Source organism: Vigna umbellata, chromosome 3, assembly GCF_029865625.1.
Source record: "Vigna umbellata cultivar VRB3 chromosome 3, Vumbellata_1.0, whole genome shotgun sequence".
NCBI lineage: Eukaryota > Viridiplantae > Streptophyta > Magnoliopsida > Fabales > Fabaceae > Vigna > Vigna umbellata.
The window spans coordinates 46,255,655-46,269,972 of NC_142167.1; positions in this window are offsets into that span (position 1 = coordinate 46,255,655).

Sequence of the window (14,318 nt, forward strand, 5' to 3'; positions counted from 1 at the left end):
AGCATCGAAATTCACTGGTAACGGCTAGGAATCAATCATCTAATCTAACTTCGGAAGAAATTCATAACTTATTACGGGCTATGAACATTCAAGATGACAATTTATTGAGACAATGCTTCGACTTTCTATCTTCACATCCATCCCATATAAGACGTCTAATAGGGATGCCGACACAATATCGTTTCAATAGATTGCTTACATACCTCACTGAAGCAACTTCATCATGATCTATTACAAATATATTTGTATGTTATTATGTTTCCAGTTTTTATATTACGTCATGTAATATTATAACTTCGTTTAATTATCAACTGTATTCAAAATTAATAAATCTCACTTCCATAACAAATAAATTCATACTACTTGGAACTAAATTATATTACAAACAAATACTACATTTTCAAATAAATTCATTTTACTAAATTATAATGTAATTACTTTTTAAAAATTATTTTTAATTTTTTACTCTTAATAAACATTTTTACAATTAAATATAACATTAACAAATATCATTTTATATTACTTTAATACCTAAGGGCATTTTGGTAATCTTTAATTTCTACCAATTAAACAAATTTTTTAAAATTCTCACATCAATCAAATCCTACACTAATTTTCACAAACTTTACCTCTAAATCCACACCCAATTACCTTTAAATCCACTCAAATAAACTAAAAAAAAAATTACACTCAAATGCACTCAATTACTCTCCCCAAATCATCTCCCCCAATCACCCCAAGTGAACACACCCTAAGTCCTAGAATCAATGCAACACATAATAGGAAAACTCTAAAATATCAACAAACCCATTCATCCAACATAAAGAAAGCTCACTTTTCCTAAAAAGACTTGCAAATCCATTAAGTTCAGTAATAAGTCTTTTGAGGATTATTTTGTAAAAATGAACCATTAAAAGATGAAAACAATGTTTGTCATAGCAAAATACTATGATAGTGAACAAGTAACTGAAAATTCCAATAGAAAAAAAAGGTTATATGTTTACCAAATGATTGGGTTTGTAATGATAATCAACAATTATATTATAACAATATTAGAAGCTTTTATTTTTAATAATTTAGTATATTTCACTTAAGGTTAGGTGTAACATGTTGGACATTTGACTTGTGATGATTGAATTTTTGAATTGAGAATGAGATATTTGAATGATGTAATTTATATTCTTTTAAAAAATAGATTATTTATAAATTACTATAGCTTATCCTTTATATTGTGATTGTAGTATCACCTGGGTCATGTATTTTCACCGATGCAAATTCAGGAAGATGAAGATTACTTAGGCTACACATGGATATAAATGGATGTTTAGTTTAAGTTTTAAATATGTAAATATATTTTGTATGTAGCTAGTCCTATGTAATTATTTTAAAAACTTAATTTGAAATACTTTGTTTTATGAATTTATTAGACTATACAATTTATAATTTCACATGTTTAAACTTTTGCTGTGTTTTAATATTAATCTTGTCATAACCTAGTAAGTAGATTTTATCTACTATATTTGCGTTGTTACACAACTAAATTAATACTAAGTTTAATAAATATTAATAACATTTACATTAACTTAACCTAACCATTAAGTAGGTTAATGCATTTAATTTTATTAAATTTTTTATTATAATATTTGCTTAGGACAACCTACTAACCAATTGTATTTATCTCGGTCATTTATCTGACTCTGTCAAACACCTAATTACCAACATTTTGTTGGGCCGAATCTCTATTGTAGAGATTTATGAACTATTTTAGAAAAAAAAAATATATAGCCATTTCAATGAAGTTGGCAATATTAAAAAAATTCTTATACACACATTGTTGTTTACGAAAAAGAATGACTTTTTATTTTTTTAATATATGGTAAATAAAAGAGTGACAATTTTTTTGACTACTTTTAAACACAATACATACATACATACATACATATATATATATATATATATATATATATATATATATATATATATATATATATATATATATATATATATATTTAAAATATATTTGATCAAATTAAGTCCTTTTACTAAACGTATACTTTTAAATGATAATGAATATGTTATAGTAATAGTAAATAAAGGTTTGAAATTTCTGTCCCAAAGTTATAGTATTATATTTTTAAAGAAAATATCAAACTTATGTACCAGTCCAATAGGGATATATATATATATATATATATATATATATATATATATATATATATATTGATTATTAAATAGATATATAGGTGTGTGATGCAAAAGACAAATTGACTTCCAATGTGCAAAAATAAATAATGGCACAAGAAAGACATGGTTGAATGAGAGAAGGGAAAATGATATATAATCATTAGTTTGTTGATATCTCTTAAAACGCATTGACCTTTCTTTTGTGGTATATGAGATTTAATGAGTAGAAAATATTCAAGTGTACAATAATTAATCAAGCATAATGCTTTTAAGGGATTGAACATTAGTTGTGTAAAAAATTAATCAAACTTTTATTTTCAGAAAAAAAATCAATTTTAAATTCAAAAGTTTTGATTTCATCGAAAAATAATTAAAAACTTCGAGGATCAATAAATTGGGTTGGTCCTACCCTTATGAATTGGACATAATGTGCATGATGTCATTTATAAATTGGGTTGGCATGCCCTTATTAATGGCAGAATGGCGGGATTTCGTTTATGCTGTGTGTTCATGAGGGGAGTTTTCATGAGGGGAGTTTTCATCAGGGGAGTTTGCAGGGAGATGATTTTAGAAAGAGTAATTGAATGAATTTGAAAAAATTTGAGGTATTTTTTTGTGTTTATTTGAGTTGATTTGGAGGTAATTGAGAGTGAATTTAGAAGTGAAGTTTGTGAGAATTAGTGTAGAGTTTGATTGATGTGACAGTTTTAAAAAATTTGTTTAATGGGTAGAAATTAAAGATTATCAAAATGCCCCTAGTTATTAAAGTAATATAAAATTATAATTGTTAATGTTATATTTAAGGTTTAATTGCTTGCTTTGTTCCCAGTTTGGCTGCAACATGTCAAGTTAGTCCACCATTTTAAAAAAGTTTCAATTACGTCTAAACTTGGTTTAAAAGTGTCAATTTCGTCCAAACGTAGTAAAATTTGCTTCAATCAATTCCCGTTAAACCCACATAAACGGACGTTAATTTTTTTCTCTCTCTTCTGTTGCTCTGCTCCTCTCCTCTGCTCCTCTGCACAACAGCAGACCCTCTCTTTCTTTTGAATATTAAAATAAATTTTAGTGTATGCAAATAGGGTATTAAGCCTATTTTTTAACAAGTTACACTTTTCTTCTGTTTCCTTTTCTCTTATCCCATATTTCGAAACCTTTTATTTACCGTCTTGTTAAAATCAAAGGATAATATGTTCACATGGACCTTTCAAGCATGCATATAGATTCATCATCAAGTTTACATTTTTAATTTATTTAAATCATTAGATGATAGGTTTTGAAAAATTAAATATTTTCAGACCTTTATCAAACACACCCACTTGACAATTTTATTTTAATAATATAATAATATGAATTAATTTTAATTTAAAAAATAGAAAATAAAATTTAATTAAAATATTAATATAATTAAATTTTAAAAAGTTAGTTTTTATTATAAATAAAATTATGTATAATGAACAATTTTTTTTGAGTTAAATATAATTTTGTTTTTGAATTTTGATATAAAATTAAAATTTTTCTTTATCTAAAATTTAAATAAATTTTAATCTTAAACTTTAAAACAAATAAATATAATTTTTTAACCTAATTATATTAAAATTTTAATATGTTTCATATTAATATTTAAATTTTTTTTATCATTTGATATCTTTCTGTTTGATATCTGTTGAAAAATGATTATTAGACTAAAAAGTTATATTTAATTTTAAAATTTTAAAATTAAAATATATTCAAATTTCGGATAAAATTAATTATAATTTCCAAAGCTTAAATAAATAATTACTTGAATATGAATATATACTATGTATTCGTTCATAGCTGTTCTATTATATTTTTCAAGAATTTGTTATCATACATGAATGTTAAAAGAATTGCCTATATTTTCTGAACATTTTTAAAGGTATGTGTTAATTATTTTAGTGATAAAATAATTGAAACAAAAATAAAAATAAATAATTACTTAAAATATAATATAACTTTTTTCATGTTTTACTTTTTTGAATTTTTTTTGTTTATCTATACATTCTTTAAATTAAAGTATAATTTATAATATGATATATAATTCATATAATTTATGTATTAAATTATTGAATCAGACATTCCAATAATGGTGGATTCCCACCTAGTACTTGAAGTGGTCGTGGTATTAAATGTATGGACAAAACAACATGACTCTCATTCAAATAGGGTATTTTATCTCTTAATCTAAACTATTCATTTAAATTCAAATATTAAAATAAATTTTAGTGTATGCAAATATTCAAAAGAAAGAGAGGGTATGCTGGCAGAGAAACAGAACAGAGGAGCAGAGGAGAGAGAAAAAAATTAACGTCCGTTTCTGTAGAATTAACGGAAGGGACTTGATTGATGCAAATTTTACTACGTTTGGACGAAATTGACACTTTTAAACCAAGTTTGGACGTAATTGAAACTTTTTTAAAATGGTGGACTAACTTGACATGTTGCAGCCAAACTGGGGACAAAGCAAGTAATTAAACCTATATTTAATTGTAAAAATGTTTACAAAGAGTAAAAAATTAAAAATAATTATTAAAAATAATTTTTAAAAATAATTATTAAAATTAATTTTTAAAAATAATTATTAAAATTAATTTTTAAAAATAATTATTAAAATTAATTTTTAAAAATAATTATTAAAATTAATTTTTAAAAATAATTATTAAAATTAAAAATGTTTATAAGATTAAGGAGGTGTATAAACAACTAGGTATCGGTAATAAACATAAAAGGTTTAATTGCTTCCTTTGTCCCTAGTTTGGTTGAATTGTGTCAAATTCATCCTCATTTTTAAAAAAGTTTCATTGTCGTCCTCACGTGGTGTAAAAGTTTCATTGTCGTCCTCACGTGGTGTAAAAGTGTCAATTGAATCCAAACATAGAAAAAATTTGTGTCAAAGTAGTCATTTTTCCTATATATCTGTGTCTTCCTTTCATACAATCAAGTACAGATATTCATTTTACCTTATCCAATTTAAGGCTTTTCATAGCTCCAGAGAAGTGACATATGAAAGGAAGACACAGAGATATAGGAAAAATGACTACTTTGACACAAATTTTTTCTATGTTTGGATTCAATTGACACTTTTACACCACGTGAGGACGACAATGAAACTTTTTTAAAAATGAGGATGAATTTGACACAATTCAACCAAACTGGGGACAAAGGAAGCAATTAAACCTAAAAGGACCCAACCAACATGGAGGTGCAAAGCATTAGTTGGGATGTGTGAAAATCAAATATGGCTTAGGCCTAAATACACCAAGCTCTTCTTCATCCAGGTGTGAGACAGAACTGCCCCCCTCTCTTCTCCATTTATTGGTTTCCACACATTTCCATCTCTCTGGTAGTCGCTTACCACTTCTTCCGAGCATCTCCTCCACCTGGTTGTTGCCACGTCATTGATCGAAGCTCGCCACATTGTCACAAGAGGCATCACGCACCTCCACTTCCATCTCATTTGGCCTCACGAACCCCAACACCAGCTTCCAGGGGCAACCATCGTGCCTTACCCAGTTCGCTAGAGTCATCGGTGGCGGCACCAGTCGCCTCTAGAAAACCTTGTCGGCGTCGTTGCCGCACCTCTTACTTCTTTCAGATCTGCAAATCGTGAAAACATGGCTCTGCATCCTCCATTGTTTCTTTCAAATCTTCATCCATTGCTTCTACCAGCATGAGATGCACACTACATCCTCCACCACCACGGAGAGCTTCATTCTCCCCCAAACGCATGCCTCTGCAACCACCACCTTCGTCGCATGGGTACTACAACGTCCACCTTCTTCAACCATGAAGGAGCCATAATGAGTTGCAAGGACAAAGCAAATACGCACGAGTTGCAAGGAACCAAATACGCCCTCTAGAAACGGATCCGTGTTGCAACGTCCTCAACACAGCAGCTCGTAACCGAATACACCCGCTGCTACCTGAATACACCTCTGGGGAATCGAATACGCTGGACGGAACCGAATACGGTTTCACATGCTTTTCTTCAGACGCCTGTAACCAGATACGCCGTCTTTGAACCGAATACGGTTTCAACATTCTTCGTCTTCTCCAGCTTCGTAGAGTCCTCTTCTTCATCAACCACTTTCTTCTTCATCTCCTCCAACCATCCACCTTATCTTCTTCATCTACCACCAACCTTGCAACGTAAAAGAAAAACAAATACGGTCTAAACAACTACAATCATACCTGACCTTAGCTTTGTCTCTTCGTCCGTAGTGAAACACACTAGCAGCTCCTTCGTTCACTTGCACAAGACAATTACACATGCATATGAAGTAGAATAATGTATATTAAAAATGAAAAATTGGATGTGAAATTACGAAATTGTAGAGGGGCATATCAGACTTCTACACTATGATCCCTCCAAATCGCCTCTACTTAGCTGGTGACGAAAAAGCAGCAAAACCTGCAATTCAATCGCATTCCTTCCGCGCAATTCCCTTCAAGCGAACACGAGTTTCTCTTGTATTCTTCACTGAAACAGTAAATCAACCCCAAGTGAACACAACATTAAGGTTAGGAATGATAAATAAATTTATTTTATGGATATTGACTAAATTTATCTTGCTCGATATTACATGAATAAGATTATCTGCATATTATTAAAATTTATCCTGATAAAAAAAAGTTTTTATTTGTTGGATATGAATATATGTTTATAAGTAATATCTAATTTTTTAAATTAAATAATATATATATATATATATATATATTATTATTTTCAATTATTAAAATATATTTATTTTCAGACTTCAATGAACTCAACTTATAGTGTATCCAAATATCCAAAGAATATTTATGTAACTAAAGTTATTTTTAACATGTTTTTGTATTTTATGTTAAGTAAACTTAATTATAGTAAATCTTAATTAAAATATCCTATTAAAGCAAAAAAAACAAATTAAGAATTCAATATTAAAGACTAAATGATGACATAAATATACATTCGTCACTAATTTATCTTTATTATTATAAATAAATAAATACATCTTGAACAATGATGTATGATTACAACAAATATCACATCTTTTCATTAATTCGTGAGTCACCAAAGTCATTGGGACCACAAGGTTTTCCAATGATGTACTTGGTATTTTCAAAGACTTTGGAACATATATGATGATGATAGAGAGTACATGTTTGATAATGATGATGATACATAGTTATGTGATAGCTTGATGAAGACAAGGGGTCACAATCATCTCTAAAAGATAAGTTGTTGGAGGTAAACTACAAAAGCACAAAAGTGCAAAAGTATAACATGTATAGGAGATTGTGGACATGTGAGATTGTGTTGACACTTACAAGAGACAATGGAATTAGGATGGTGTAAATCATTAACAAACCTCGAGGATTTTATATCATTCTAGATCACGAAATAAACATAATAAAAATACATATCTAAATGTCCATTGTTAAGAAGTGGACTTTTCAAGCCTAATTCAACCTCACAAAACCGGCTTGTAAGGTGAGGTTTGCACTCACTTATATATTATAAATTGGCCTTATCTCTAGTCGATGTGGGCCTTCCAACACACCCCCCTCACGCCGAGGTATATACATCTCGAGCGTGAGACTGGACATTAAGGGGTGGTCCGATAATGGCCCGAGAGCGGATGTAATAATGTGCTCAACAAAAAACAAATATCACTAGGATAGGTTCTAATCAGGCTTTGATACCATGTTAAGAAGTGGACTTTAAGCCTAACTCAACCCACAAAATTGGCTTGTAAGGTGAGATTTCCACTCACTTATATATTATAAATTGGCCTTATCTCTAGTCGATGTGGGACTTCCAACACACCCCCCTCATGCCGAGGTATATACATCTCAAGCGTGAGACTAGACATTAAGGGGTGGTTCAATAACAGCCCGATAGCGGGTGAAACAATATGTCCAACAAACAACAAATATCACTACGATAAACTCTAATCAGGCTCTGATACCATGTTAAGAAGTGGACTTTAAGTCTAACTCAACCCACAAAATTGGCTTGTAAGGTGAGGTTTCCACTCACTTATATATTATAAATTGGCCTTATCTCTAGTCGATGTGGGACTTCCAACACCCCCCCTCATGCCGAGGTATATACATCTCAAGCGTGAGACTAGACATTAAGGGGTGGTTCAATAACAACCCGATAGCGGGTGAAACAATATGTGCAACAAACAACAAATATCACTACGATAGACTCTAATCAGGCTCTGATACCATGTTAAGAAGTGGACTTTAAGCCTAACTCAACCCCACAAAACTGGCTACTAAGGTGAGGTTTGAACTCACTTATATATTATAAATTGACCTTATCTCTAGTCGATGTGGGACTTTCAACATCCATATTATACAAAAATGTTTAAATTTAGCCACAAGTGGCCGTTAAAGGTTATAGTCCATGTGCAATAAAATTAATAAACACAAAATCAAAACAAAAAATAAAATAATACATCGTAGTCTCCTCAAAGAGACTATTGATCAGGAAAGGGCGGTCTTTGGGAAAGCTCTTTAAAGGAGCTTTCACACCTAATCGTGTATAGTAGGAATATGAAAAAAAGTCCAAAGTCACAAGTGTGGGAGCAGGTAGAGCTACCCAAGTAAGATCTTCAATTGTACATTAGGGAGAAACATGAATTAGAAAATTAAAAAAAAAAAAGGAGCTTACCATTCATAAAAAGCGATAGGAGAGGACAGGGAAAGGCGGCAACGCTACCTTACTTCAGGCGTCGTTGCCTTTCTCAATATCCATAGTTCTTCAGCGAGCAATAGATAATGTACCCTCCAATTTCTCTATGATTCCTAAGTTTTGCTACAATCTCATGTATCTACCCTCGATTAGGATTTCTTATCCCGTGGTTGAAGAGAGCCTCTAGAATAGCAATTTTCTCCTTGGTGGGCTTCCACTGTTTATATCCTGTCTCATCTTCAACCTCCAGATCTTTCAAACTTTTTTTCATTTTTTTCTATAAAATAAAAAAAAAAGGAGACCAAAGTGAAAGAGTTATTATGTTCATGTCAAGTGTGTTATACAATTAGTTTTCTTTAAGTTAGTTTTGTCCATAGTCCAGTTTTTAAGTCTAGTCTTGATGTCTAGGGATAAATATGTTTCACGTTCCTGACAATGGATCTTACTAGATTTAAGTCCAACACGTCCATGTCCATAATTTGTTCAAGTTAAAATAAACTTTCTTTTTTTTTCTTAATTGGGGTATGTGGCGTTGTTCTTACCTAAATTCCTCTCTCATACCTTCAAATGAAGGGAGGTAAACAATGAGTTTCCAACCTATATACCCAACATAGTGACAATCCAAAAATAAAACTAAAAAAAAAAAGGAAGGGAAGGGGGAAGTAAGATGAGAGCAAGAATAGAAGAAAAGAGCGAAAAAGGAACATAAAGCAATAACAAAATAAAAAAAAAAGCAAAAGAAAACAAAGAATAAAAGGGAAAACATTGAGAGAAAAGAAGTGTCAATCCAAAAGTAAAACTCAAAAAGGGAAGGGGAGGAGGGAAGTAAGATAAGAGCAAGAAGAGAAGAAAAGAGCGAAAAAGGAACATGAAGCAATAACAAAATAAAGAAAGCAAAAGCAAAGAAAACAAAGAATAAAAGGGAAAACATTGAGAGAAAAGAAGGCTCACAAATACAAAGGTAGAGGTATGGAATGCTCAGAAGCTCGCTCACTCAAATGCTCTTAAGAATGCCCAAAGGAAGGCTCACATGCTCAGATCTAAAATCTCACAAGAACTCAAAGTGTCGCTCATCATGTTCTAGCATTCCTTTTATAGCCAAAATCTTGATTGTGTTAGCAGTTCCGGTCATTGCTACTAGCTACTTCGATAGTATCAGTTAAAAAAATAAATAAACAAAAAAGAGATAAAATAGAGAATTAAGGTGTAATATTTTTAGAAAGCATTTGGAAAAATGTTTTAAGTTGTAATATTTAAAATTCGCTATAAATTTTGGACAAAAATAATATTTCGAATAAGACTTCTATTCTTAAATTTCATATTTTTTTATTAAAATAAATTACCGATAACATTAAAGAAAAAGTTGAAATACGAATGTTTAATTTTTTTAACTTTATAATAATTTGTCATAAAATATAAAAATGTATTCTATGAAAACTTACCGTCTCCTAAAAGGAGGTTCCCACGTGGCCAAAAAATATGAGAATGTGAAAAGAAAGGAAAAACGAAAAGAGGCAGGGTCTGAGCTTTTACACTAGTGCAGTCAGGGGAAACGATAGCGGTTATTTTCACCCATAGGCAGCGGTCCCGAACTGAGACATTTACAGGCAAGGCAAAAGGTCTACCCTTTTATGTCTCAGCTCTGAATCGAGGCATAAAAGGGTAGGATTCTGCTTCGGTTCAAAGGTAACCGAAGCACTAGATTTTTTTTTCGCAGGACTTTACGCCTCGGTTCCTTCTAAACCGAGGTAGTATGTCGGCCTCTACTGCCTCGGTTAGGACCTAAATCGAGGCAGTAGAGTGTTTTTTTTTTTGCTTTTTTGCCAGGCTTTCTGCCTCGGTTGTGACCTTAAGCGATGCCATAGGGGGGCTTTTTGCCTCGGTTATGGTCACAACTGAGGCGTATTCCCCTGGCTTTTTTCAAGATCATGTTTGTTTCTGCAACATTCCTAACTGCAGAAACAGACCTACACATAATTTTACAGCCAGAACAGTCCAAAACAATCCAGAAGCATATATTTTCAATAAAAATTATATTAACATAAATGCATTCAATGTAATCATAAATCAACTTTTTAGAAGCATAAATCAATTCAATGTAATCATAAACTTTGAAGCATAAATCAAACCAATGTACAAAGTTAAACTAATAATAATGTACAAAAGCATCAAACAACTTAGAAGCATAAACTTAGAACTTACTATATCCTAATATCTACTACATATTATATAGTTGAATTAGATATTTAGTCAGTGCTTTCCTCACGAGTTTAAGTGACTTCTCTAGAATTGGAGAAGTCATATTGAATCTCTGCATAAAATACAATGATTTCAATTAGTGTATATGAAATCTAAACTATAGAGAAAATAAAATTCAAACCTAAATATTATCGTTTCCCATCCACTAGTGTAATGTGCACGAATAGTGGTCATCATACAATACATAATTTAGTAACCACACTCATATAACCCGTTTTGTCTATTACACTACAATATATCATCATAATTATAAAATGTTAAGTAACATCATTGAAATGGTACAAAATGTAACAAAGTATGGACTAAAATACCAAACCTTAAGGGTCATCCATGCAAGCTTTTTAGCTGTAGCAATAGATCTCGCAGACAACATCATATGTGCTGCAAGGGAACTATTAAAAAAAATTGTTTTAGCATACATTTATATAACAAAGAAAGTTGAAACATTGATGTTCTTACCAATCTACTACTTGTCTAAGCGGGTTGGGAGGAGACTTGTGCAATGAACAAAACCAGACAACAGTGTTCTCCGGTATGGAGATCACAAGTAGTTGCCAATGACGCCTGAAATTGGTAATAACTTAATTGTCATATACCAAATTCATAAATGAAATTTTAAAGTTAACAAACTTCACTTACCCAAGTATATAAGGGAGAAAATATATGTCCTTCTCCATTGCAAAGCAGGTAGTAATGTATGCTTGGATTTCATCAAATTTATTTCTTTCATGAGTCATATAGAGTCAATGAATCGTATACATCACTAAACCCCATCTTGTTACTAACACCAAACATATACCTGAAATGAAGAAATGATTTGATATAAGTAATTTGATAAATTATTTTTATATAAAAAAGTTCTCATAAAGGATTTTAGTTTACATTTATATAATTCCACATTGTAAAAGTTCTATCCTTATTTAATTACTTTTATTAAATAAGACCACTAATTCTATTTTGAAAGCATAAAAATGGATATGGAATCATAATGGTAGAATATAAAGAATATATGAACAGCGTTATAAAATCATAACTGATATACTTAAAATTTGTAAAGTCTCGATAACTTTGATTTTACATCATAACTTAAAACATTTACAAAATAAAGACACATAACTTTATTCAAATCTATTACATTTTAATTGATATATAACACTAAAATATAGAAAACACAATTTTCTGTGAATATATTTAGAATGATATATAATATAGATGGGTTCACTTTGTTTGAACGTATTCTGTATAAGAAATTTAGAATGATAATGTAAGTGGGTTCACTTTGTTTTAACGTATTCTGAATAAGAAATGAGAGTTAATTTTTTAGATCATTCGTAATATTTGACTTGTGGGTCTTTGAAACTAGTCCACATAAAAATTTATTTGTTATATAATTTTCTCTCTCAATAGTATGTAAAATACTAAGATATGTATGACCTTAGTAAGGTTATTTTTATTGAATTAATCTAAAAGAAATAATATATTTTATAAGTCTCTACTTTTTAAAATAAATAATATTTACACTTTTATAATTTTTTAATTTTTAATTACAAACTTTGATAAAAAAATGTATATAATTAAAACAATAATGAAAATTAATTTTTAATTAACTAAAGTTGTTAACGAGAAGTGAGAATTATTTGTTGATAAGAAAATTATATTATTGGCTGATAAGATATATACATGTGGGTTGGTCCTAGTTCAAGTAATATTATGATTATGTGGAGGTGATAATTGAGAGTCATATTACCAAAGAGATGATGTTTGCAACAAATACCATGAAATTATAAGTTATAACATAATTGCAACAAGCTAAATACTAACTATGTTGTTTGCTTACACATTTAATAAAACTATGCACAATAACATGGAATAAAGCTAAATATAACTTTATTAAGCTTTATGTTTTAGTGAGGGAAGTATGAATTAATTGTTGTTGCTGGTGCAATTAACTAGAACTTACTCGTTTAGTATACTGCAATAGTCGTCTTAGATGCAATCGTTTGATGTTAACAAAAAATAATTTAAATAAAGTTAAGCAATAACCTAAATCGTCTTTTAATAAATCCATCTAAGAACTCCACTTAACCCTTATTTAAATTTGAGAAATGGTTAGAAGTATAGGTAAAAGAAGAAAGGGAGTTTAAAAACACATCTTACAATATAAAAAGACTTTAGGGTGTATTCACTTAGAGATGAATTTAAGGGACAACTAAATGGATTTGAGGAGATTTAAAGGTAAATTGAGTGTTGTTTTCTTTAAGGGATTTAGAAGTGATTGAGAGTGAATTTAAAAGTAAAGTTTTTGAAAGATTTGATGTGTCAAATAAAAAAAATGTTTAATTAATAGAAAATGAAGATTACCAAAATAATAATATAAATTATATTTATTAATAATATATTTATTTGTAAAAATATTATAAAAAAGAAAACAAATTAAAATTAATTTTGAAAATAAAATAAATTTGTATTTAAGTAAAATCAAATAATAATGTTTAAAATTTATATTTTTAAACATAGTTCATAGCTAATAAAAAAAATATTTTGCTTTAAATACTATTTGAAACATAGAAAATATCAAAATATAAACAATTAAAATTAAAAATTGAAATGTTAAAATTTAAAATTGTTATTTTATTATTTATGGTTATTTTTATCCAATAATAAACTGAATTTGAATACAAACTGATTATAATATTTTATACATTATATGAAAATTAAAATTATTAAAATTATAAAAGAGTAAAAATGATATTTATTTAAATCAGTTCAAATCTTTTATTATCATCTATGATTGAAAGCATGTAAATCATTACAAATCGTCGTCTTCTATTTCTTCCAAATTCTTCGAAACAAAAATGGTGAATCCATCCTCGCTATTTAAATATATAATACCGATGATTATTTAGAAAGATATTGGGAGAACTACACTCTCTATGTAATAATAGACTATGGTTGAAAAAGTAGTTCAAAAAGCTTATTTTGTAAACCCTAAAAATAACTTCAGCTTATGAACCTGTTTTGTTAGTCGTGGCGTTAAATAAAATTTATTTTTAATCTTAACGTAATTTGTATAATGTATTCATCTTCATAAAATAAAATAGAAAAAAAGTGTATAATGTTATTGTAAATAAGATGTAATGTTGTTTTGTATTACAAATACTTATAAATT